This window comes from Oncorhynchus masou, chromosome 33 (genome assembly GCF_036934945.1).
Source record: "Oncorhynchus masou masou isolate Uvic2021 chromosome 33, UVic_Omas_1.1, whole genome shotgun sequence".
Classification (NCBI taxonomy): domain Eukaryota; kingdom Metazoa; phylum Chordata; class Actinopteri; order Salmoniformes; family Salmonidae; genus Oncorhynchus; species Oncorhynchus masou.
The window spans coordinates 10285032-10311731 of NC_088244.1; the positions used below are offsets into that span (position 1 = coordinate 10285032).

Sequence of the window (26700 nt, forward strand, 5' to 3'; positions counted from 1 at the left end):
TAGAAAAGTCAGTTAAGAACAATTTACAATGACGGCCTACCCCGGCCAAACCCTGACGCTGGGAAAATTGTGTGCCCCCAATGGGACTCCCAATCATGGCTGGTTGTGATACAGCCTGGAATCAAACCAGGGTCTGTAGTGACCCCTCTAGCACTGAGATGCAGTGCCTTAGACCAATGCGCCACTGGAGCCGCAAATTGATGTTTAATGTGACCCATTTCAGAATGATTTGTTTTCCCTTCCTGTTTGTTTCACTGGTCGATAATATTTTATATTTCAGCTGTATGTTGGCAGCGTCAGACTTATCAATGTTTTTTTTAATGTAATAGATTTTGTCATGAGAGGACTGAGATTTAGCTTTACCCAGGACCCAACACTGGAATTGTGCTATTTTTGTTTAATAAATAATTATTTAAGATGTCCATGCAAGAAAATAAACCTTTTTATTTATCTAAATTACGTGTTTCTCTTCGAACATTATAATTCAGACTAGACGAGCAAGCATATGATATGCGAATTGACGATCTAACATTGCCCAGAATCAATCTCGGGAAAGTAACTAGGTCAATATCAATATTCATTTTTAGATAAATTTTTATTCTCAAATAAAACTGATTCAGATACAAAGCAACACAGCTGAAGGAAGTCACAGTATATATACCTCTATCACTCATACTGGTCATCCTCTAGGTTCGGGTTGAATGGAAATGTATTCGAGTTGGTCTCCATTTACACATTGAAGGGTCCTTTCATGTGTCAGATCAGCGTGCTGCTGGTTTCAGTTGGTCTCCGTCGGTTCGAGCACTACGAGACAGCCAGTCCGACTGCTTTCCCCACTGTTTTATCCTAAATCAACGGGTGAGTAGCATGGTGCATTCTCGGATATAAACCGTGTGTAGCTAAGATGTTTGTATGGCAGTTGTTGATTTTCTTAGCCAAAGCAAAGGTTTGGTAAAGTGCGTTGTTCTCGGCTAGACAACGTTAGCGAGCTGCTAACAGTAGTTAACTAATTGTAGCTAGCTAGTTCAACGTTAATTGATTAAGCTAGTTATCGATGAAGCCCAGCGTAATCCTTGTAATTTAATTTGATTAACATTTTCACACGTGTTAATAGCTAAACGTTACCGTTTAACTTGGCTAGTTAACGACCATTGGACCAGCAGAGAGTGGTTGGAAGAGTAGCCTGTCTTTGGTGCAATCCTAGCTCAAGTTAGCTAGCCAGGACTTGAGATGCTAACTAGTCACCCAAACCGTTAGTTATAGCTATATTGGGTGTGTATGTATAGTTATTGTGATACTGTTAACCTATTCCCTTGAACGATTTCACATTAAGAATCAGAACACAGGGCAAGGGATTTAGGGAGATGGACTGTCAATGTCTAGTTACAGAGAAGCAAGTCCTTGGCAGAAGAGCCATGCCCTTTTAAACATAGCTATCCCCCGGTAAAGTGTCCCTTTGATTGTATATTCGTGCTGCTAACCTAGATTCCCAAAATACAGGGATTTAAAAACACAAACAAATGCCAGCAAAGCCATGAGATTAGTGACAGCTGTTTAGGAGTCCAGATGGCCTCTGCAACCATACAGTAAACCTACACACAAATGATGGCGTTCTGTTCAGAAACTAACATTGAGGGTTGAATTGTGCTTCGTCCCTGTACATAATCTGCAGCCCCTGGATTGATGTACTTTTTAAACTGTAATAATGATATGTACTTTTCATAATGGACCCTACTGCTTGGAAATTATAAAGGAAAGGAACTTTAGAATATACTCTCTTCCCAAGACAGGTGAGTTCTGTTTGCAATGGCAAGAGATGATGCTGCGCCACCCCCACCCCCCCCACCCCCACCCCCCCCCCAGGGCTACTGAAGCAAGCACAGCCTTCTACTGTACTTGAGCTGGATTTTGCAGGTTTTTGTGTTACATACAACAGCTGCTGCACAGCTGTGGTGCAGGACAGTTCTCTCCATCCTTGGAGGAGGGGAGGGGAAGAAGGCACCACTACTATGTAATCAATGGTGAACATTGTATCCCCTGGGCCCATTTATACCCCCTGAGTTTCATTCAATTTGGCATTGGTTTAGTCAATTGTTTTTGTCCATTTAATAACTGCTAGGGGGTTGGTTGATGTCTGTAATTTATATAATTGTGATTAAGCAATGTAATGACAGCAGCCAACCTCACTATTACACTCAATGACCACGTGAAATTGTACGTTACACAGTTGTGATTGAGGTTGTCGTCCTAAAGGTCCAACATATTTTATGATTGCGCATCGGCTACTGTGTGGATGGGCGCTAGCGGGCGTATTAAAAATGCTAGCAGACACTCGGCCCTCCGTGGAATGAGTTTGACAGCTGTGATGTAGACCGTCATGAAAGTAAAATAACCGCCATAACCGTTCATTTATTTACGAACAGTCGACTGAAGACTGGCCGGCCAGACATTCGTGCGGTCGAGTCTGTTTCTGTGATAACATGGACTCTTAGCAACGTAATAACTTTTGTCCCTTGCTGAAACAAGAAAGGTGTTGTAGCAAACAATGAATAGAATGGGCTTGGAACCTCTAACCCTGGCGATTTTGACTGGTAAACTCATGAGCAGTGTTCGTATACTCATACTAACCATACTATTTGTTATGTAAATTGAGTATGTAGTATGCTTATTGGTCATAGTATGGATATAGTTAGTACGCTTATTGGCCATATTATGGATATAGTTAGTATGCTTATTGGATATAGTTGGTATGCTTATTGGATATAGTTAGTATGCTTATTGGCCATAGTATGGATATAGTTAGTATGCTTATTGGCCATATTATGGATATAGTTAGTATGCTTATTGGATATAGTTAGTATGCTTATTGGATATAGTTAGTATGCTTATTGGATATAGTTAGTATGCTTATTGGCCATAGTATGGATATAGTTAGTATGCTTATTGGATATAGTTAGTATGCTTATTGGATATAGTTAGTATGCTTATTGGATATAGTTAGTATGCTTATTGGATATAGTTAGTATGCTTATTGGATATAGTTAGTATGCTTATTGGATATAGTTAGTATGCTTATTGGCCATAGTATGGATATAGTTAGTATGCTTATTGGATATAGTTAGTATGCTTATTGGATATAGTTAGTATGCTTATTGGATATAGTTAGTATGCTTATTGGATATAGTTAGTATGCTTATTGGTCATAGTATGGATATAGTTAGTATGCTTATTGGTCATAGTATGGATATAGTTAGTATGGATATAGTTAATATGCTTATTGGCCATAGTATGGATATAGTTAGTATGCTTATTGGTCATAGTATGGATATAGTTAGTATGGATATAGTTAGTATGCTTATTGGTCATAGTATGGATATAGTTAGTATGGATATAGTTAGTATGCTTATTGGTCATAGTATGGATATAGTTAGTATGCTTATTGGTCATAGTATGGATATAGTTAGTATGGATATAGTTAGTATGCTTATTGGTCATAGTATGGATATAGTTAGTATGCCAAAAGTTCCCGGATGTCGTACTAAATTCTCCAAAATACGAAGTATACACGCAGTGGACACTATTTCTGTACTTTTGGGCCCGTAATGCAATTCTTCAGAAAATGGACGTGTCTTCGTAACTTTTTCAGATTTGAAGAAAATGGTGGAAAATATGCAGCCAATGTCCGACGAGAGCGGATACAAATTCATTGAGTTTAGCTAATTACGACAAATGTTGAGCAATGTAATGTTGGCTGACAATTTGTTAGCTACGCTATCCTTACGAACCGCATATCATTACAGCAGTATGTACCACCGGTATGTTAGCTGGTTACCTAACGTCAGTTGGCTACTAATACAGCGAACTTGCCAGGCAGTATATTAATTATATGCTATCTAACTAACAAGCTAGCAAGAGTATCAACTTCTGGCAGACAGGCAACTAGTATGCTCAGCTGAAACGATACCGTTAGTTTACAGTATACTAAAATGAAGTAATAGTATGTAGTAGATACTCCTTAAGTATACGGTATGTTAGTATGGGTATTCGAACACAGCTATGGTTACACTCACAATGACTGCTTGGTATTGTGACGCCATAATGTCCGTGGTAATGTTGAATGCTCATTCAAATGATGTTCGCTGATATGGCTCATGCAATGGAATGTAGTTTTTGTATTGTCAGTTGAGTTGAATCAATATGTGAGTGTAAATGATTTGTTGCTATTCTAATGGTTATCACGGCGCCCGTGGTCATTTGGCTGGCCTATTACCGTCATACAGAATTCCATGACCGCCACTGTCCGAGCAGCAGCACTGCAGAGACGCCTGGTAAAAGCTGGGCAATGGCATTACCAATTAGGCTACCCAAACAAGACTGGTTTCAGCGGGTGTTGTCTCACAGAACAGAGAAAGCACGAGCTGCTCCCTGATATTGTGTCGGGCCTATATGCAGGGCACCTTTGTGAAATGGATATTGGCCTCTATGGGACTCCCTGCTAAAATAAAGATGAGCTGAAATGCTCCAAATATACCCACATGTAATTTAGGCTGAGCATTTCTATATTTAGATATTTTTCCCTTCCAACATCACAAACTTGGCTGAGCATTGCCCAGGAGGAGCAGGTCCCTTGGCTGTGTATTAGTAAGCACAGTTACTCAGGTAGAGAGGGTGGGGAATACAAAGCAACGCAAAGGAACGAGCTAACATCAAACGCTCGTTACCCAGCCCAACGGCTCATAAAGAATATTCTGTCAGAGGTTTTTGCCTGCCGTCTGGATAGCCTTATTACCTCTCCTGTGGCCTGTCCTGGCTGCTTGGACACGGTCCCCTAGCCAGGCTACTCTCCCTCTCCTTGCTGTATTGCCAGATGAGGGTGTCTCCATTTCCCCCCTCTCTGTTTGGAAGCAGATGTCACCCTCGTCTGCTCCGTTGCGTCTTGAATACCAACCTCAATATGTAATGGAGACGAGTCACGAGTGTGTCACTTTGCAGTGCTCAGTCTGCCAACCTTATTCTCCTAGCATTCTGGCTGGTGCTCATACAGACTCTCTCTCTCCATTAGCTGACCATGAGTAGGGGACTCCAATGCCTGACCTGGCAGCACTCCACAGGTGGATCACTGTGAAACCAGTGCCAGAGGAGAGCCAGACTTTGGGGGCTGCACTGGAATAAAATAAACCCGAATGTTAGTAGTTTAGTCACTTTAGTGTGGGTTTTGTGAGATGCATGGATGGAGTTGGGTGACCTTTAGCTTGCTGGAGTGACGTGAGTTTATAGTCCCTGTGCCAAACAATGCCGAGGTAACCTGTCTAAATGACCATCTCCCCGTTGCACTCACATCTTTAGCCATGACATGCATCTTTAGCTGGTCATGGCTCCACACCATCATTCCAGACCCCTTGGACTCACTCCAATTCACATACCGCCCCAACAGATCCACAGATGACGCAATCTCTATTGCACTCCACACTACCCTCTCCCACCTGGACAAGAGGGCCACTTGTGTGAGAATGCTGTTCATTGACTACAGCTCAGCTCCAAGCACATCACTAAGCTCAGGAACATGGGCCTGAACAACTGTATCCTGGACTTCCTGACGGGCCGCCCCAGGTAGTGAGGGTAGGCAACAACACATCCGCCACACAGACCTTCAACACGGGGGGGGCCCTCAGGGTGCGTGCTTAGTCCCTTCCTGTACTCTATGTTCACCTACGACTGTGTGACCGCGCACGACTCCAGAACCTTTTAAAGTTTGCTGACGAGACACGTGGTAGGTCTGACCGCCAATGACGATGCGCACGTCCATTTGATCATTCCTTCGTGACGTGGACACTGAGAACTTGACCCACTCCACATCGTCAGTGCTGTGGTGGAGCTGGTCAAGAGTTTCAAGTTTCCAGTGTCCACGTCACTAAAGAATGATCATGGTCCACACACACCAACACAGTTGTGAAGAAGGCATGATAACGCCTCTTCCCCTACAGGAGGCTGAAAAGATTTGGCATAGATCCTTAACAAGTTACACAGCTGCACCATTGAGAACATCTTGACTGGATGCATCATGGCGTGGTATGGGAACTGCTTGGCATCCGACCGCAGGGCGCTACAGAGGGTAGTGCATACGGCCCGGTACATCACTGGGGCCGAGCTTCCTGCCATCCAGGACCTCTATAGCAGATGGTGTTAGATGAAGGCCCTACAAATGTTCAGACTCCAGCCACCCAAGTCATAGACTGTCCTCTCTGCTACCGCACAGCAAGCGGTACCAATGCAGCAAGTCTGGAACCAACGGGACCCTGAACAGCTTCTACCCCCAAGCCATAAGACTACTAAATAACTAGCTGGACTATCTGCATGGATCCTTTTTGCACTAACTCTTGACTTTTCACATTCTCTTCTGATACTATTTGTATCTATCCTGTTGCCTAGTCACTTACCTATATGTACATATCTACCATATCTACATATCTAAGTTGTCGTTACTCATTGTGTATTATTTTTCTCTCCGTGTTGTTGGGAAGGGCCCGTGAGGAAGCATTTCACTGTTAGTCTACACGTATTTTATGTGACAAATACAATTAGATTTGATCCCCTGCTGCAGAGAGACTGTTATATGTGATACACTTGTGTAGCATCGGAAGTTTGTCTCCTCCACATTCCAGCCCTGCAATTATACCCATGGACCTGCTGCATCTGTGGAATGACAGTTCAGTCCTCCTTTTTGAAATAAACTCAAAGACAAAGGGGTTGAATGAGGCTCCCTTTGTTAGACTCTTCCCCTCCGTACAATGAGACGCTAATGGAAACCACCCACACACACAGCTGAGACTCGGCGTGTGTATAAATGAGCCTAGAGAGCCCCGGGCTTTGTCATTACTCTCTCTCTCCCCCCCTGGCTTCCATGCATCTTTAATACAGTATAGTGACAGTGTGGATATCATATTAGGCCTTACACTGGGTCCATCGACTTAAGTAGCCGTGGTTGACAGATGGCACGGCGGTCACCTGGCTGTTTCAAACTCACTGATCTGTTTGTAGCCTGGTGTGTGTGTGACCATTTGTGTTTTCTCTCCGCCCAGACAGCTTCCAACATGGAACAATTTATTAATTTTCTTTAGCCAAGAAGGATGTGGCACACTAGGACTAAATCTGGTGTTGTGAAATATAAGGTAAACATGAGAAATAAAGTCTTAAACTTTAAACTGCTCATTTTTTTTATTTCATAGTTTAAAGAAAGAAAAAAAAAATGACATGTGAATTTCACAAAACCGATATGGCCCTGCGTATGACCGATTGGGGGGGGGGGTGATTCAGTTCAATGTACCCCAGTCCTGGATACCAGACGGTGCTCGCCTTACTGTTGTCCCCCACCCACTCGGCAACGATGGTAGGTCATGACGTTTTTAGGTTCTCTGCTGTGTTACTCACCCCATGTTCTCAGGTCAGTACATGGGACTTCATATCTCACCTCTCATCAGTGTGATGGCTCCCTGCAGTGATGTATGACTCACCTCTCATCAGTGTGATGGCTCCCTGCAGTGATGTATGACAGCGTGTTCATATACATCCAACAATCTGTTGTTAACGCCACATATGGTGTTCGATAGCTTGCGCTTTGTACTTGTAGAGCAATCGGTGTACAATTTCTCAATCCAGACCATCACGCACTTTATTTTTTACATGGCATCTTGTAGTCTGGTTCTAGATATGCCATCAGGCATTGAAGCCAACATCCTCTACCATTGACAATGGCTGCATGTCAACTGCAATCTTTTCTGTAATCAACGCTGTGATTTTTCTCACTCCGTCCCTCATCGCCTCTGTTTGGGTCTCACCGTGCCTCCCTTTCAGATGGTTAAGCATTGCACCCATACTGCCACTCTAGCTCATTTCCACCTCCTAAAACTTCACCACCTTCTCATTTATCTACTCAAAGTATTGTCAATTGGCCATACAGGACTTTGCTTCCCTTTCTCGCCTTCATGCCATTTGTCCAACTGTGAACAATGATGGCGCTTTATAACCACGGCAAATCATGTGAAAGATGCATATCTCCTAGCATTGTTGCGTTAGGTATTTTGTTCAATTTAAATTTTCAATTTAAATGTTTCCCTTTTATGGTAATGATGATCAGAACCTGTTAGTGGTAGTTTTGTGATAACTGCACTGTGACATTTTGTTTTAGAAAACCAAACAGTTTTTCGGTTCGGGATTTTTTTTCCCTAAAGGTTAAGAATCCCAATTTCATTTAAACTTTCACACCCCTACTGTGAGGTGTCATTATCTAGGCTAAAATGTGGACAAAGCATGACGTGGGAAGCAATTGAAGAGTGTTAACCAGGTTGTGAATAAATGGCTCAGTGGTGTCAAAATAATTCTCATGGAGAGGTGTGTGTGTGGGGGGGGGGGGACTTTAATCAGTAAATGGCCTGTGCGTTTCCTTAGTCTTTCTGGACCAGAGAGCACAGCAAAGTGTCATGTAGGAATGACATCTCCTGACGTAAGACAATGAGAGTGAATTACAGCTGGTTTAAATTGAAACTCAGTAGGTGACAGGGAAGACGTACATATTATCCCCCATAGAAGTATAACCCCATAACAGCATGTTATAATGTCAATGGAAGATGCTCTAAGGATTAGGAAATGGAAAAAGTTCATGTAAATCTGTGATGCCCGAACCACAGGGGCTCTGGTGCTTGCTTCTGTTGCCCATCATGCAGTGGCAACTAGACAGACTGCCAGCTGGGCTAGTTTATTGACAGCCCATCTTTATTCCCTTGTGTTTTTGGCATAAACTTTACCCAAATGTGCAATGGAACAGTCGGACTGGTCTGACAAATGCCCAGACTGCTGAACATTCTTGGGTTTTAGGGGACCCGGTCCAGTGACCCAAGGATCTGAAACATAACTCTGTACTGGCCCCTATGTCACAGTTTTTAAAAATTCTAATCACAGATGCAGACTGCCAGTGGTCCAGGAGCGAAGTTCTAATGGGCTCTGACTGCACAGTCTGGGTCCAGTGATGGGAGGTAATTACCCACTAGCATGGCCAGAGTGGTGCTGTCTCTCCACTGTTCCCTGACTGTCCCCCCCCCCCCCACCCCCCTGTGGCCTGTCTGCTGCCCAGGCTCAGTCACACTGTCCTGCAGAACTATCAGACCATCAGCCCTGTGATTGGGCTCCCAGATTACTCCAGCAGCTGCCAGAGCCACATCCCTGCTGCCAGAGCCACATCCCAGCTGCCAGAGCCACATCCCAGAGCCACATCCCAGTTCCCAGAGCCACAACCACCTGCTGCACATTACTTGCACTCTTCCTCTATCTATCACAGGAGGTTGGTGGCACCTTAATTGGGGAGGACGGGCTTGTGGTAATGGCTTGAGTGGAATGGTATCAAACACATGGTATTTGATGCCATTCCATTTACTCCGTTCCAGGCATTATGAGTCGTCCTCCCCTCAGTCGCCTCCAAGATTGTGGGGGCTGCTTTGTTAAATTTCAGTGCGGCTTTTGACATTAACGATCATAGTCTGTTGCTGGACAAACGTGTGTTATGGCTTTACACCTCCTGCTATATTGTGAATAAATAGTTACATGTCTAACAACACAGAGCATGTTCTTTAATGGAAACCTCTCCAACAAAATCCAGGTAAAATCAGGAATTCCGCAGGGCAGTTGTCTAAGCCCCTTACTTTTTTCAATCTTAAGAGCAACATGCCTTTGCCTAAAGCCACTGTCTATCCATGCTGATGACTTAACACTATACACGTCAGCTACCACAGGGACTGAAATGACTACAGCACTTAACCTCTCTAGGATAGGGGGACAGTCACGTCCTACTTGGCCAAAAGCCAGGGAAAATGCAGAGCGCCAGATTCAAATAAAATTAAACTTTCATTAAATCACACATGTAAGATACTAAATTAAAGCTGCACTCGTTGTGAATCAAGCCAACATGTCAGATTTTTAAAAAGGCTTTTCGGCGAAAGCATATAAGATGCTACTATCTGATGATAGCAAATCAAATGTATTTGTCACATCCACATGGTTAGCAGATGTTAATGCGAGTGTGGCGAAATGATTCTGCTTCTAGTTCCGACAATGCAGAAATAACCAACGCGTAATCTAACCTAACAATTCCAAAACTACTACCTTACACTTGTGTGTATAAAGGGAAAAAGAATATGTACATAAAGATCTATGAATGAGTGATGGTTCAGAACGGCATAGGCAAGATGCAGTATATGGTATCGAGTACAGTATATACCCTACATTATTCATCTCATATGTATGTAAACATTATATTAGGTAGCATTGTTTAAAGTGGCTAGTGATAGATCTTACATTTCCCATTATTAAAGTGGCTGGAGTTGAGTCAGTGTGTTGGCAGCAGCCACTCAATGTTAGTGGTGGCTGTTTAACAGTCTGATGGCCTTGAGATCGAAGCTGTTTTTCAGTCTCTCGGTCCCTGCTTTAATGCACCTGTACTGACCTCGCCTTCTGGATGATAGCGGGGTGAACACGCAGTGGCTCAGGTGGTTGTTGTCATTGATCTTTATGGCCTTCCTGTGACCGGGTGGCGTAGGTGTCCTGGAGGGCAGGTAGTTTACCCCTGGTGATGCGTTGTGCAGACCTCACTACCCTCTGGAGAGCCTTACGGTTGTGGGCGGAGCAGTTGCCGTACCAGGCGGTGATACAGCCCAACAGGATGCTCTCGATTGTGCATCTGTAGAAGTTTGAGTGCTTTTGGTGATAAGCCAAATTTTTTTCAGCTTCCTGAGGTTGAAGAGTAAACAGAGTAGCATATTTCAACCCTGCAGGTGCTACACAACGCAGAAATAAAATATATATCATGGCTTAGCTTTGACGAGCTTCTTTTGTTGGCACTCCAATATGTCCCATTAAACATCAGAAATGGTCCTTTTTTGTTCGATTTAATTCCGTCCATATATATCCAAAATGTCCATTTTATTTGGCGCGTTTGATCTAGGAAAAAAGTCACTACAAAATATCTCGTTACCTGTAAACATTTCTAAATACTTTTGTAATACAACTTTAGGTATTTTTAAACGTTAATAATCTATCAAATTGAAGACTGGTCGATCTGTTTTCAATAGAGGACGAGAGGAAACTAACACTACTTTTCAAGTCTTGGCCAACTCTCAACCGCATTACCCTTTACCAAGATGGCTGTACTTCTTCATTGCACAAAGGAATAACCTCAACCAAATTCCAAAGACTGGTGACATCCAGTGGAAGTGGTAGGAACTGCAAACAAGTGCCTAAGGAATATCGTTTCCCCATGAGAACCCAATGAAGAGACAGTGACCTCAAATCATTCTGAATGGTTAGTCCTCGGGGTTTTGCCTGCTACATAAGTTCTGTTATACTCAGAGACATGATTCAAACAGTTTTAAACTTCAGTTTTCTATACAAATCTACTAATAATATGCATATCTTATATTCTTGGCATGAGTAGCAGGAAGTTGAAATTGGGCACGCCATTTATCCAAAAGTGAAAATGCTGCCCCCTATCCCAAAGAGCTGCAGTTCGTTTCAGAATGGGTGGCAAGGAGTAAGTTCTAAATATTTCAAAAACTAAAAGCATTGTATTTGGGACAAACCATTCACCAAACTCTAAACCTTAACTAAATATTGTAATGAATGTGGTAATTGAGCAAGTTAAGGAGATTAAACTGCTTGGACTAACCCTGGATTGTAAACTGTCATGGTCAAAACATCCATACAACAGTAGCTAGGATAGGGAGAAGTCTGTCCATAATAAAGCACTGCTCTGCATTCTTAACAACACTATCAACAAGGCAGGTCCTAGGTGTGTTGCACCTGGACTACTGTTTAGTCGTGTGGTCATGCCACAGAGGGACTTAGGAAAATTGCAATTTGCTCAGAACAGGGCAGCGGGACTGGCCCTTGGATGTACACAGAGCGCTAACATGAGTAATATGCATGTCAATCTCTCCTGGCACAAAGTGGAGGAGAGATTGACTTCATCACTACTTGTAAGAGGTATTGACATGTTGAATGCACAGAGTTGTCTGTCTGAACTACTATCACACAGCTCAGACACCCATGCATACCCACAAGACATGCCACCAGAGGTCTCTTCAGTCCCCAAGTCCAGAACAGACTGAGAGGTGCACAGTACTACATAGAGCCATGACTACATGGAACTCTATTCCACATTAAGTAACTCATGCAAGCAGTAAAATTAGGTTAAGAAATGTAAAATACACATTATGGAACAGTCGGGACTGTGAAGCAACACATGGGCACAGACACATGCAGACATACACACTATACACACACGTTCACACGTTTTGTGTTGTAGAGTATGGGCCTGAGGGCACACTTAATGTATTGTAATGTTTTTTTGAACTAACTGCCTTCAATTTTGCTGGACACCAGGAAGAGTAGACAGTAGCTAAATACACTGCCACCTACACTGAGTGTTCAAAACATTTAAGGACATCTTCTTAATATTGAGTTGCACCCCCACGAAACGGTTCCACAGGGATGCTGGTCAACTTTAACTCCAATGCTTCCCAAAAGTTGTCAAGTTGGCTGGACGTCCTTTGGATGATGGACCATTTTTGATACACGCGGGAACTGTTTTAAGGTGAATAATGTAACAGCATTGCTATTCTTGACGCAAACCAGTGCGCCTGCACCTACTACCAAACCCCGTTCAAAGGCATTTAAATGTTTTTTTTCTCACCCTCAATGCCACCCATACACAATCTCATATCTCAAATGTTTCAAGGCTTAAAGATCCTCCTTTAACCAGTCTCTTCCCCTCCATTTGCTTGTCTCGTTTTTCCGTCCCATCTTTTATCATTTCAGTTAATCTTCATTTGCCATATTCGATTAATACAGGCAGATCCTTAATATTTTAATTGTGTGGTTGGGGAATGGGGATAACCAATGATATCTCTTCTCGCACCTGATGACGAAGACTGGTCACCATGGCAACTTAGGTTCCGTTTGGGCAGATGTTGCGCTGGGTGGGTGGGGGGAATTGGGGGAGCTGAGCTGGGCCATGGCTCTCTGTCTGAGAAATCGGGTTAGGAGTTGCCATGAGCTATGTCTCTCAATAAGACTAATCAGATTTCTCTGCATGGCTGTTTCTCTGTGTCGCTGCCTGGCTGTTTCTCTGTGTCGCTGCCTGGCTGTTTCTCTGTGTCGCTGCCTGGCTGTTTCTCTGTGTCGCTGCCTGGCTGTTTCTCTGTGTTGCTGCCTGGCTGTTTCTCTGTGTTGCTGCCTGGCTGTTTCTCTGTGTCGCTGCATGGCTGTTTCTCTGTGTCGCTGTTTCTCTGTGTCGCTGCCTGGCTGTTTCTCTGTGTCGCTGCCTGGCTGTTTCTCTGTGTCGCTGCCTGGCTGTTTCTCTGTGTCGCTGCATGGCTGTTTCTCTGTGTCGCTGTTTCTCTGTGTCGCTGCCTGGCTGTTTCTCTGTGTCGCTGCCTGGCTGTTTCTCTGTGTCGCTGCCTGGCTGTTTCTGTGTCGCTGCCTGGCTGTTTCTCTGTCATTACAGAAAGTGATTGGGGATCCATAACTAATGTCTTTAGTCTTGGTAAAGAATGCTGGCTGATGATTCCTCTGCTCTAGGATACATGAACTATGCTCAGTGCTGGGCAGAAAACTGTCTAGGCAGATCTGGGGACTGTAAGGGAAAGGCCTATGTTACAGTAGCACTGTCTGGCTGCACTCGATCCTCACCTGCCCCCCCCCCCCCCCCCCATAGCCCTGGCTGTGACCCTCCATACTAAGGCTTGACATTCTATTATTTTGCTTGTCCAAAACCACAGGTCACTGCAAGGAACCACTTTACAAAATAAAATGCATTGCAACAATCAGACACAAATGTAGGCTACACTCTGCCTATTGGCTGCTCTGCATATCGGTCTCAAAAAAACAACACTGTCCCTTTAAGGCTCTCCTGCAGGATGGTTGGCCACGCTTCTTTTAAAAACACTTTTATTTAACCTTTATTTAACTAGGCAAGTCAGTTAAGAACAAATTCTTATTTCCAATGACAGCCTAGGAACAGTTAACTGCTTTGTTCAGGGGCAGAACGACAGATTTTTACCATGTCAGCTTGGGGATTCGGTCTAGCATCCTTTCGGTTACTGGCCCAACGCTCTAACCACTAGGCCTGCCGCCTTTGGTAGCCTATAATATTACAATTACAACCAAACACTTTTCATATCTTTTTATAAAATAATTCCCTCCGGGGCTTGAAATTAAGGCAGATCCATCGTCCCTCGGACGATAAATACGTCTACGGTTTAAAACTGACTTAGGGACAGTTAACAAATCATACAGCCACTGCACGCCAGTTTTAGTTTAAAGCAATGAGGCTGATGGAACAGATCAGACCGTTTTTAGTTTAAAATGTTAATCAAGTTTTTTTTATTTCTTCATATTATAAGCTCAACAAATGCACACATACATGGCTGTTGACTAGTATAGGCATATGCACTCATGTTCCAAAAACACCATTCTCAAAAGTGCACCGCGTGCACATGAGATTTCATGTGACCAAGACACAATTACTCCATTAGAAAGAGGGGACTCGAATAGCAACATTTAGGAGTTATTAATATGACTAGGATTATGCCTTGGTTGCTGGGCAATGAAAGAATGTTCAATTTGAAAACCAATGGAACATGAGAGAAATGCTGGTTTCAATGCCATGAAGTGTTAGTTCCCTCAACATTTGTATGGTTGTATTTTGGCTAGGCTACTTTGAAACGAGGTAAGAACCCCCCCCCCCCCCTTAAATGATTTAGATGCACTATTGTAAAGTGGCTGTTCCACTGGATGTCAGAAGGTGAATTCACCAATTTGTAAGTCGCTCTGGATAAGAGCGTCTGCTAAATGACTTAAATGTAAATGTAAGACATGCTTCATAAAACAACATAAAACGTCCAGGTTTTAAACGATAATAGTGTATGGTTAAATAGTTTCAAAATGCTGACCGCCGCCTCTCAGATTCAAGGTGGGTGATGTGCAGTGTGCAGCATGCACCGTCTTTCACTCGGACCTTGTGACCATTTTGATCTGAACCAACTGTGCCTCGAGTATGTCGACAGAATCAAACCTTTTTAGACGTTAATGTTAGTTGTCCTTCATTATATTTGTCAAACATGACTGGCTTTTAGCCTATATTTATATAATTCAAAATCTCATTCAAGTTCAGCTTCATTTTCTGGTGCTTCCCTCCTGTCAGCATCAGTTTTAACATGAAAAATGTGTTTTTATATTTTTCCAATGTTGGCCTATGATCCAAACCTGGCCGGCACTTAATGTTTTTTTTTTTGTTTTTTTTTTTAAACATGTCCATTTCGACATCTTAAATCTACACTGCTCAAAAAAATAAAGGGAACACTTAAACAACACAATGTAACTCCAAGTCAATCACACTTCTGTGAAATCAAACTGTCCACTTAGGAAGCAACACTGACAAATTTCACATGCTGTTGTGAAAATGGAATAGACAACAGGTGGAAATTATAGGCAATTAGCAAGACACCCTCAATAAAGGAGTGGTTCTGCAGGTGGTGACCACAGACCACTTCTCAGTTCCAATGCTTCCTGGCTGATGTTTTGGTCACTTTTGAATGCTGGCGGTGCTTTCACTCTAGTGGTAGCATGAGACTGAGTCTACAACCCACACAAGTGGCTCAGGTAGTGCAGCTCATCCAGGATGGCACATCAATGCGAGCCGTGGCAAGAAGGTTTGCTGTATCTGTCAGCGTTGTGTCCAGAGCATGGAGGCGCTACCAGGAGACAGGCCAATACATCAGGAGATTTGGAGTAGGGCAACAACCCAGCAGCAGGACTGCTACCTCTGCCGTTGTGCAAGGAGGAGCAGGAGGAGCACTGCCAGAGCCCTGCAAAAATGACCTCCGGCAGGCCACAAATGTGCATGTGTCTGCTCAAACGGTCAGAAACAGACTCCGTGAGGGTGGTATGAGGGCCCAACATCCACAGGTGGGGGTTGTGCTTACAGCCCAGGACGTTTGGCATTTGCCAGAGAACACCAAGATTGGCAAATTCGCCACTGGCGCCCTGTGCTCTTCAGATGAAAGCAGGTTCACACTGAGCACATGTGACAGAGTCTGGAGATGCCGTGGAGAACGTTCTGCTGCCTGCAACATCCTCCAGCATGACCGGTTTGACGGTGGGTCAGTCATGGTGTGGGGTGGCATTTCTTTGGGGGGCCGCACAGCCCTCCATGTGCTCGCCAGAGGTAGCCTGACTGCCATTAGGTACCGAGATGAGATCCTCAGACCCCTTGTGAGACCATATGCTGGTGCGGTTGGCCCTGGGTTCCTCCTAATGCAAGACTATGCTAGACCTCATGTGGCTGGAGTGTGTCAGCATTTCCTGCAAGAGGAAGGCATTGATGCTATGGACTGGCCTGCCCGTTCCCCAGACCTGAATCCAATTGAGCACATCTGGGACACCATGTTGCACCACAGACTGTCCAGGAGTTGGCGGATGCCTTAGTCCAGGTCTGGGAGGAGATCCCTCAGGAGACCATCCGCCACCTCATCAGGAGCATGCCCAGGCATTGTAGGAAGGTCATACAGGCACGTGGAGGCCACACACTACTGAGCCTCATTTTGACTTGTTTTAAGGACATTACATCAAAGTTGGATCAGCCTGGAGTGTGGGTTTCCACTTTAATTTTGAGTGTGACTCCAAATCCAGACCTCCATGGTTTGATAAATTTGATTTCCATTGATAATTTTTGTGTGATTTTGTTGTCAGCACATTCAACTATGTAAAGAAAGTATTTAATAAGAATATTTCTTTCATTCAGATCTAGGATGTTATTTTAGTGTTCCCTTTTATTTTTTTGAGCAGTGTATTCTTCTTGTCCGACTATATTCATTGTTACTTGTCCCGGACAAGATGGCGTTAATGTCGAGCCCTGCTATTCTGTCAACTGCTTTTCTCAAACTCATTATTTATCAACTCATCTGACATGTTAATCTCTTATTCTTTCTTCCTGAAAATAAGGCTATATTAGATTATAATTGATGACGTGAGCTACATAACCTAATTTTGAAAGGGTTTGTGATTGACATATTATATATTATTATAAAATAGAATTTAGTGATTTATTATTTATTTTTTCCAAGGGAAAAGGTCATCTCAGTCATGTCTTGTGTATGCCGTGGTTAGCGGGATTGCAGCTGTGTGGGTGTGTGTGTTTGTCAGAGGTCTGTGTGTGGGCGTGTTATTACACCATCACTGACCGACTCATCCACGTGTCTTTGTTGTTGCAGTGCTCATGACTAGGGTTTAATTGCAGGAACTTGGATTTACTGAGATTTCCCGCCCGAACCCACTTCCTTTTCCAGGGATAAATAATTGAGAAACGGGTAAAATATAAAGATTTATTTCTATCAACAGCATGACGTGAAATGGAATTGTTAAATTATATGCAATGTCTATATCTGGCTTCTCTATGGCTTCTGTCTGCATGATCAGTCATCAATGCTGAGAGTGGGGACAGACGGTGCATCTCATATGGTTCGCAGTTTACATTGTTGTATCATATTGTTTTCTTGCGACAGGTACATTTGCTGCAGCATAGCCTATGCGTGCCTAATTTACACATCACCATCTTGTTTGGGGGGGGGGGGCTTGTAAAAAAGCAGCTACACTTTTTTTTAAACAACCCTATCACTCAAATATCATTGCTTTAAAGGGTAGGGTGGATGTGTTTTTACTGACCAAAGTAACAACACTGTGTGGTCAAAGTCTTAGTTGTCACGATCTGCTTACCTATAACTATTATTTTTATATTGAACTTATTTCCAGATATCTTCGGAACTACCCACAATGCACTATTTCTCAACGTCATATAGAGGTTCTACTCTGTGCTAAAGTGTTCGTATGCTAGCTCAGGCTGGGTAATGTTAGCAACACCTTGATTTTCACAGTCTTTGTGGCTGTATTATCTAGTTGCAAAGCTTAGCATTGCAGGCTCTGGTGCCTTCTTGCAGTAGACTCTAAACGAAAGAGAAAATCATTCTTGCTTGCTCTAATTGTGTAACAGTGGTACCTCGTCTCTTCTCCTTTTTGTTTTGTCTACTATTTGTCATGTTCTCTGCCAAGTAGGCTACGCAAGTTTTGTAACTTTTTCCACCTTGACATCTGGAAGCTATCCATTTAGAAATGTTCTCGCTATTGAATTTCCCTCACGCTTACTTACAGATTGATGGCTGGGTCCCATTCGACGGTATCTGCTCTTTAGTTCTGCGGTTGTTTTTGTTTTGTGTTAACTGATCATCAGTAGTTGGGCTCTAGCATGTCGACCGTAGCTGTGCTGGTTGTCTAGGCTGGCTAGGCTAATAGCTAACTTTAGCTGGCTGGCTACCCTTTTTATTATAATTTTGTTGATTACTGGCTAAGAACTGAATATTAGTGATGCACCAATATGACATTTTTTTAATTTTCCTTGCCCCCAAAACAACGATACTGATATTTAAAATGCTAGTGGCCATTTTAAACATCCTAGTATAGTTAAAACACATACATGGACGCAGCGGTCTAAGGTACTGCATCTCAGGCTGTATCACATCCGGGCATGATTGGGAGTCCAATAGGTCGGAGCACAATTGGCCCAGCGTCGTCCAGGTTTGGCCGTGGTAGGCCAGCATTGAAAATCTTTCTTACCTGACGTTCCTAGTTAAATAAAGGTTACACACACCACACTGACCAAAAAGTTATTTTCTTTGCATTTACGTATTTCGTCAGCCACCAATTGTGCAAGTTCTCCCACTTAAAAAGATGAGAGGCCTGTAATTTTCATCATAGGTACACTTCAACTATGACAGACAAAATGAGGGGGAAAAATCCAAAAAATCACATTGTAGGATTTCTTTATTTATTTGCAAATTATGGTGGAAAATAAGTATTTGGTCACCTACAAACAAGATTTCTGGCTCTCACAGACCTGTAACTTCTTCTTTAAGGGGCTCCTCTGTCCTCCACTCGTTACCTGTATTAATGGCACCTGTTTGAACTTGTTATCAGTATAAAAGACACCTATCCACAATCTCAGTCACACTCCAAACTCCACTATGGCCAAGACCAAAGAGCTGTCAAAGGACACCAGAAACAAAATTGTAGACCTGCACCAGGCTGGGAAGACTGAATCTGCAATCGGTAAGCAGCTTGGTTTGAAGAAATCAACTGTGGGAGCAGTTGAAAATGGAATTAGAAAAATGGAAGACATACAAGACCACTGGTAATTTCCCTCGATCTGGGGCTCCACGCAAGATCTCACCCCGTGGGGTCAAAATGATCACAAGAATGGTAAGCAAAAATCCCAGAACCACACGGGGGGACCTAGTGAATGACCTGCAGAGAGCTGGGACCAAAGTAACAAAGCCTACCATCAGTAACACACTACGCCGCCAGGGACGCAAATCATGCTGTGCCAGACGTGTCCCCCTGCTTAAACCAGTACATGTCCAGGCCCGTCTGAAGTTTGCTAGAGAGCATTTGGATGATCCACAAGAAGATTGGGAGGATGTTAGATGAAACCAAAATATAACTGTTTGGTAAAAACTCAACTCGTCGTGTTTGGAGGACAAAGAATGCTGAGTTGCATCCAAAGAACACCATACCTACTGTGAAGCATGGGGGTGGAAACATCATGCTTTGGGGCTGTTTTTCTGCAAAGGGACCAGGACGACTGATCCGTGTAAAGGAAAGAATGAATGGGGCCATGTATCGTGAGATTTTGAGTGAAAACATCCTTCCATCAGCAAGGGCATTGAAGACGAAACGTGGCTGGGTCTTTCAGCATGACAATGATCCCAAACACACCGCCCGGGCAACGAAGGAGTGGCTTCGTAAGAAGCATTTCAAGGTCCTGGAGTGGCCTAGCCAGTCTCCAGATCTCAACCCCATAGAAAATCTTTGGAGGGAGTTGAAAGTCCGTGTTGCCCAGCAACAGCCCCAAAACATCACTGCTCTAGAGGAGATCTGCATGGAGGAATGGGCCAAAATACCAGCAACGGTGTGTTGAGAAACTTTGTTATTGACCAAATACTTATTTTCCACCATAATTTGCAAATAAATTCATAAATCCTAGTGTGATTTAAAAAAAAAAAAAATTCTGGATTTTTTTCCCCTCATTTTGTCTGTCATAGTTGAAGTGTACCTATAATGAAAATTACAGGCCTCATCTTTTTAAGTGGGAGAACTTGCACAATTGGTGGCTGACGAAATACTTTTTTGCCCCACTGTATGTCCCCATTACCAGTAAAACATAATCAAAACCAATTTCTTTCATTTACTTGCTGTGCTGTTTCATTGTTAATTTGTTCAGTCGTTTCATTCTCAACCAGGATTTCTATGGAACGCCGTTTGGGTCTTTGCGCGTCAAAAAAGATACATGTCAAATATCACTAATTGACATGTCAAATAAGCTTGTTGCCCAATCAGGACCTGAATTTGACTGCGTCACATAATTTAACGCGTTCATACATATTTTATGTAATTACACTATCACTTGTATTTTATGTCACAACGATTCATTGATGCGTATGCTATGATGCTGGTAAAGTTGTCTCGCACACCTGGTCATAAAGAAGAAAGCACCATAGTGGACTTTGCGGTTTGCCTTCAGAATAAAAGTATGTCATTGACAGTGATATAAATTAATACAAATAGTATAATTTTGCCGTAATTGAAAAGATAATGCTAAACGAGGTTGGAATGTTTATATAAAATCAACAAAAGACAATTTGTTAATTTGGCTAATCTGAAATCACACAATGTATTATTCTTTAGAATTGCATTGAGGGCATACTTATTTTACTGTACAGCCTTACCTATAGATTGATACCCAGAGAACATTAGGGAGAACGTCTAAAAACTGAGGAGGACGTTGGGAAATAATATCTTGGGTATTGAGTAGACTGATACCCCATTTCATTAATCTCCAATCCTTAGGTAAAGCTGTACAGTGCAATATGAATGTCAATACACACAATAGCCTGACTTTATTTTTCCTTTATTTAACTAGGCAAGTCCAGTTAAGAACAAATTCTTATTTTCAATGATGGCCTAGGGGTTAACTGCCTGTTCAGGGGCAGAACGACAGATTTGTACCTTGTCAGGCCAGGGGTTTGAACTTGCAACCTTCCGGTTACTAGTCCAACACTCTAACCACTAGGCTACGCTGCCTAACTACTAACGTTAGGTAGATAGCATTACAGTAGTATGTACCGGTATGTTAGCTATGTGGTTGGTAAGGACAGAATAGCTAACAAATTGTCAGCCAACATAACGTCTAAGGTAACTTATTTGAAAAGTCATTACTTTATTACTTTGAGTAGCAAGCTACCCCTTGGTCGTTAGGGCAAATCTGGTCTGACAGGAGGGGGTGTTCAATAGTCTATTCAGCTATTAGCCCCCCTCCCCAACTTGCAACAAATTGTGGTTTTCCTTGCCCTCTTCCAAGCGTTATCATTCTGCGCCTGAGTGGCTCGCTTGTCGGCTGGCAGGATATGGCAGCATCTTTGGTTGTGCATCAAGAATTCTACACGTTTGTATGAAGGTGTGGTTATTCACAGGCAAATCGTTATGCTATGGAGGTACATTTTGTCTTTTTTTTGTCGAGAGCAAAATGTTTATTTTCAATCAAATAATTGTTCTGAAAGCAACTTTTCTGACACAATGGAAGTCTAAGCGGACACCTACGAAGAAGGACTGTGTGATGAGGGTATCTCAGGTAAGCAGCACTGGGCGTTCTTCCGTCCTACTTTTACATAGCTAGTATTTAGCCCCTACGATTCAGTGTCGGTTCATAACATTTAGCTACGAACGCCTGTTCTCGCCATTTTCAGTTGAATTAATCTAACTTTCTTTCATGGCAACTCCTAAGCAGGCCATGTCATATTTGTTCCATAGTCGATAGATATAGATGTGTGTGTGTGTGTGTGTGTGTGTGTGTGTGTATATATATATATATATAATCTCCTATTTCATGACAGTGAAACGGTTAGCTTTTTTTACAGAAGGATGAAAGAACACTCTTTCACAACGAGTTAGGGAGTCTTGGCAGAGTGTAGATGGGAAATATGCACTGATACCTGCACAATCACCTAATGAACAACCACAATACCAGTCTGGTGTTCAGCTTTCTGTGCTGTATTGACGTATCCTGAAAATGACATCTTCATCCCTCTCCCCCTGCTCCCTAAATCCTCTAGGTTACATCAGCTGTTTTTGTGAACCCCTCCTGTATCGGAACTGGCTGACAGAGGGCACAGCATGATCATAGGTGAGAGGTCACTTGGTCGGGTCAACAGGAAGTATTATTAAAGAGATGCTATACATTGAAATACAGACAGAGATGTAGTAGTCCCGGAGTTAATGATCCAAGGTCAGTTTTGCATTTAATCTCCTGATGATTATGATGACTGACTGTGTTAAAATAAAAATAAAAACAAGGCTTAATCATGCTCTCTCTCTATCAACCTGTCACTCGTCTGCAGGTATGTTTTGATGTGAGAGAGGAAGCCAGTCCCGTCATCGCCAACTGGGAGCCCAAGGCTGGTTAGGAGACACCGCAATTGTGATGAACTGAGAGAATATTAGGGTAGCACTGTAATTCATTAATCATATGCTGTCTGCCGCTGTTCTTACCTCTTTCTGTCTTCTACCCCTCTCTCCTCACCTCGTCTTTCTTCCTCGTTTTATAATGCACACCATATGTGCACTGAAGTACTGATTGAACTTGTATTTATAATATATTACAATTATCATAATTATAATGCAGTATGTATTTATAACACCTGGATAATGAACTTCTTTCAGGAAAGCGTTTCACATTCTCCACTGGTTGAAATGAAGTATCTCATTGAAATACTATCCTGTGTCCTGAGATTGATGCAGATGGAGTTAGATATGCATATATTATTTTCGGTATATATGAATTACAAATCGGCCTTTTACTTAAATCACATATCTAGTCTATTGCATAGTTACAATGTGTAATCATTGATGTCCCAGGAGCAAGAGTGGTAAACACTGTTGGAAGTGTATAATTGTAATACATACATGCAGACACAGCATCATTCAAAGAATGGAGTTTGATATGACTGAAGAATGTCTGAGATAGCTGAACCACACCTTTATTTGCCAAGGAAGAGTACATGATCGGTGAACATATTCACTGTACATTTTACAATGTGACAATCTCCTGTGTGGTAATAACTACAGTACATGTATGTAGGACTTGCATCCTTGGCACAATACAGTTATTATATTCTACTCTGTCCATAGGCTCCATTAATGCCATCCAGACATGAAGTTGATACAACAACTGTGATAGCTGAGGTTCATAGATTCTGGTTCTGAACTAATATTCATACCAAATGTTTTAGGTTCCATACACAGATCGGCTACATACTGTTTCTAGCTAAACATCCATAGACATGCAAGTAAATAGTTAGCTTACTAAGTTACTTCAGCTGCATGACAAGGCAAGTTTACACACTTGTACGTTCAATTTACAGTAAATGCTTTAGCTAGCGAGATTCTTTACATCCACTGTTTCACAAAACGACAGCCTGGTTTGCTGGTTTTCAGTTAGAAATATTATGAATAAACAATATTCTCATTTTAAATAGAACTGTAACTAAGTAAACTTATATTCTGTTTTATATCTGATTAACAATATGAGTTCATAAGAAGGGATTGTGTGACACAGACAAGGAGTAATTAAAGTTAATGAACACCATTCCAACTAGGAAGAAACAAATGGGTTGTGGATTAAGTAAACAGATAGGTTAACTACCTTGTGGTTGAACCGATGAAACTTGGCTCTGGGGTGTTTTAGATAAGACAGTGAGTGCATTCCTAGGTTTTCTGTTAATTACAACGGTCAGCTAAGTGGTGATTGATAATTTTGAGGGGTCAAAAGTTAATTCAGTTGTGTTGTGTGTCCTGTGAATTTATTGTGCTAGGGGGGGTCAGAATGGACTTTTAAAGTTCCCTTTGTCCGGTTCGAGAGGAGGGGATTCTGTTAAGCAATGAAATTACGTCATGTTATTGTATATAAACTGTCACTCGTGGTAACGTGGCAGCGCGCTCCGAGAATAAATTCTGTTACCTATTATTTAAGAGACTGGTCTCCGTCTATTTTATGCAAACAAGAATCTTACAAATTCTCATAAAATAGATTAAGGGAATTCAATTAATGAATACATATTGGTATAATTAAATTACAGTAACATTTTCTCAGGAGTCCCTAAAACATTAAACAACACAAATTATAACTTAATTCCCCTGTCATAACACTAGCTAGCTAGCTGGCTAATGTTAGCTAGTCAGCGAACTTGCTAAATAGCCATTTTCGTAAGTTAACTTTATGACCAAAAAATGATGCACAAATGTTTCTACATTAACTAACATATTCCTCTCAATTGTACATTTTTTGCTTGACTCGTTATAACAACTTACATTTGGTTCCACCGTAATGTTTTGTCAGCCATCTTCAACAAGGTACTGGTGGCTCGCGTCATTCATCATTGGAACCACTCGATATGATTGGTCATATAAAACCCTTGGGACCCAAATGCATAATGAGTGCTCTAACTCCCCCTTGTAGTGGTCTGGAGCAATGAAGCCGTGACGCTGGGTACCTCCAAGTCCTGCGGTGCAAGCTCGCAACTTTTAAAGGAGGATCCACTGTAGTTAAGTACCTAGCTAGACGCTAGCTAGCTCCAGAAGTTGCGGTCAAACAAATAATGCTTTATTACCGACGCAGTATTGTAAACACATCGTTCGTGGCCGGTGCTGGACATGTCACTAAATGAAAAGCCACTTTGTTTTTTTGTTTGTTTTTGCTGCGGTCTCGGGACACAAGCACATTGGAATTTGTGGAGAGAGAAAGACATTCAAATTTCGTCCATAATATATATAGTCCTGTTCAGGGTAGATGTCCTAGCCTCCCTCTTTCAGGTAATTCATTCAACGTAGTATAAGCCTTTATATTTAGCTAATAACTTGTGGTTTAATATGCATAAGATTATAATTTAGCTATAGCCTCTGCAGTGTTCTATTGCACAATGAAACTGCTCTCCCATGAAAAGCTAGACTAGAATAGATGGTTGGTCATCTTTTTGAGCATTTCTTATACTAATAGACTATTTGAAGAGGGGCGCATGCTTGCTCTCGTTTGCTGAACGTTAAAATACAGCAGCGAAAATGACTCAATGAGTTTGAAAGAAGAGGGAGAAAGCATGGATGGGTATAGCAGTTATTTATGTCTGACAATGTCAAATCAAATTTTATTTGTCACATACACATGGTTAGCAGATGTTAAAGCGGGTGTGGCGAAATGCTTGTGCTTCTAGTTCCGACAATGCAGTAATAACCAACAAGTAATCTAACTAACAATTCCTAAACTACTGTCTTATACACAGTGTAAGGAGATAAAGAATATGTACATAAGGATATATGAATGAGTGATGGTACAGAGCAGCATAGGCAAGATACAGTAGATGGTATCGAGTACAGTATATACATATGAGATGAGTATGTAAACAAAGTGGCATAGTTAAAGTGGCTAGTGATACATGTATTACATAAGGATGCAGTCGATGATATAGAGTACAGTATATACGTATGCATATGAGATGAATAATGTAGGGTAAGTAACATATAAGGTAGCATTGTTTAAAGAGGCTAGTGATATATTTACATTTCCCATCAATTCCCATTATTAAAGTGGCTGGAGTTGAGTCAGTGTCAGTGTGTTGGCAGCAGACACTCAATGTTAGTGGTGGCTGTTTAACAGTCTGATGGCCTTGAGATAGAAGCTGTTTTTCAGTCTCTCGGTCCCCGCTTTGATGCACCTGTACTGACCTCGCCTTCTGGATGATAGCGGGGTGAACAGGCAGTGGCTCGGGTGGTTGTTGTCCTTAATGATCTTTATGGCCTTCCTGTAACATCGGGTGGTGTAGGTGTCCTGGAGGGCAGGTAGTTTGCCCCCGGTGATGCGTTGTGCAGACCTCACTACCCTCTGGAGAGCCTTACGGTTGAGGGCGGAGCAGTTGCCGTACCAGGCGGTGATACAGCCCGCCAAGATGCTCTCGATTGTGCATCTGTAGAAGTTTGTGAGTGCTTTTGGTGACAAGCCGAATTTCTTCAGCCTCCTGAGGTTGAAGAGGCGCTGCTGCGCCTTCTTCACGATGCTGTCTGTGTGAGTGGACCAATTCAGTTTGTCTGTGATGTGTATGCCGAGGAACTTAACTTGCTACCCTCTCCACTACTGTTCCATCAATGTGGATAGGGGGGTGTTCCCTCTGCTGTTTCCTGAAGTCCAAAATCATCTCCTTAGTTTTGTTGACGTTGAGTGTGAGGTTATTTTCATGACACCACACTCCGAGGGCCCTCACCTCCTCCCTGTAGGCCGTCTCGTCGTTGTTGGTAATCAAGCCTACCACTGTTGTGTCGTCCGCAAACTTGATGATTGAGTTGAAGGCGTGCGTGGCCACGCAGTCGTGGGTGAACAGGGAGTACAGGAGAGGGCTCAGAACGCTCCCTTGTGGGGCCCCAGTGTTGAGGATCAGCGGGGAGGAGATGTTGGGCCGCCCCCAAGTGGTGAGGGTAGGTAACGTCAGGAAGTCCAGTACCCAGTTG

The 26700-nt window shown here is 42.6% G+C and overlaps 1 protein-coding gene across 4 annotated transcripts in view; it reads left to right on the top strand.

Moving 5' to 3' along the window:
* Positions 1 to 697: 697 nt before the first annotated feature.
* Positions 698 to 26700, top strand: part of LOC135527807 (protein NDRG3-like) — a 70305-nt gene continuing 44302 nt past the window's right edge. For 3 of the 4 annotated variants that reach the window (XM_064956397.1, XM_064956400.1, XM_064956401.1), the window contains exon 1: positions 698 to 858. The gene's annotated coding sequence lies outside the window, so the exon portion shown is untranslated. Of the gene's footprint in view, positions 859 to 22251; positions 22334 to 22547; positions 22652 to 26700 lie in introns of those variants that run through there. The other variant, XM_064956398.1, reaches the window with a different exon arrangement.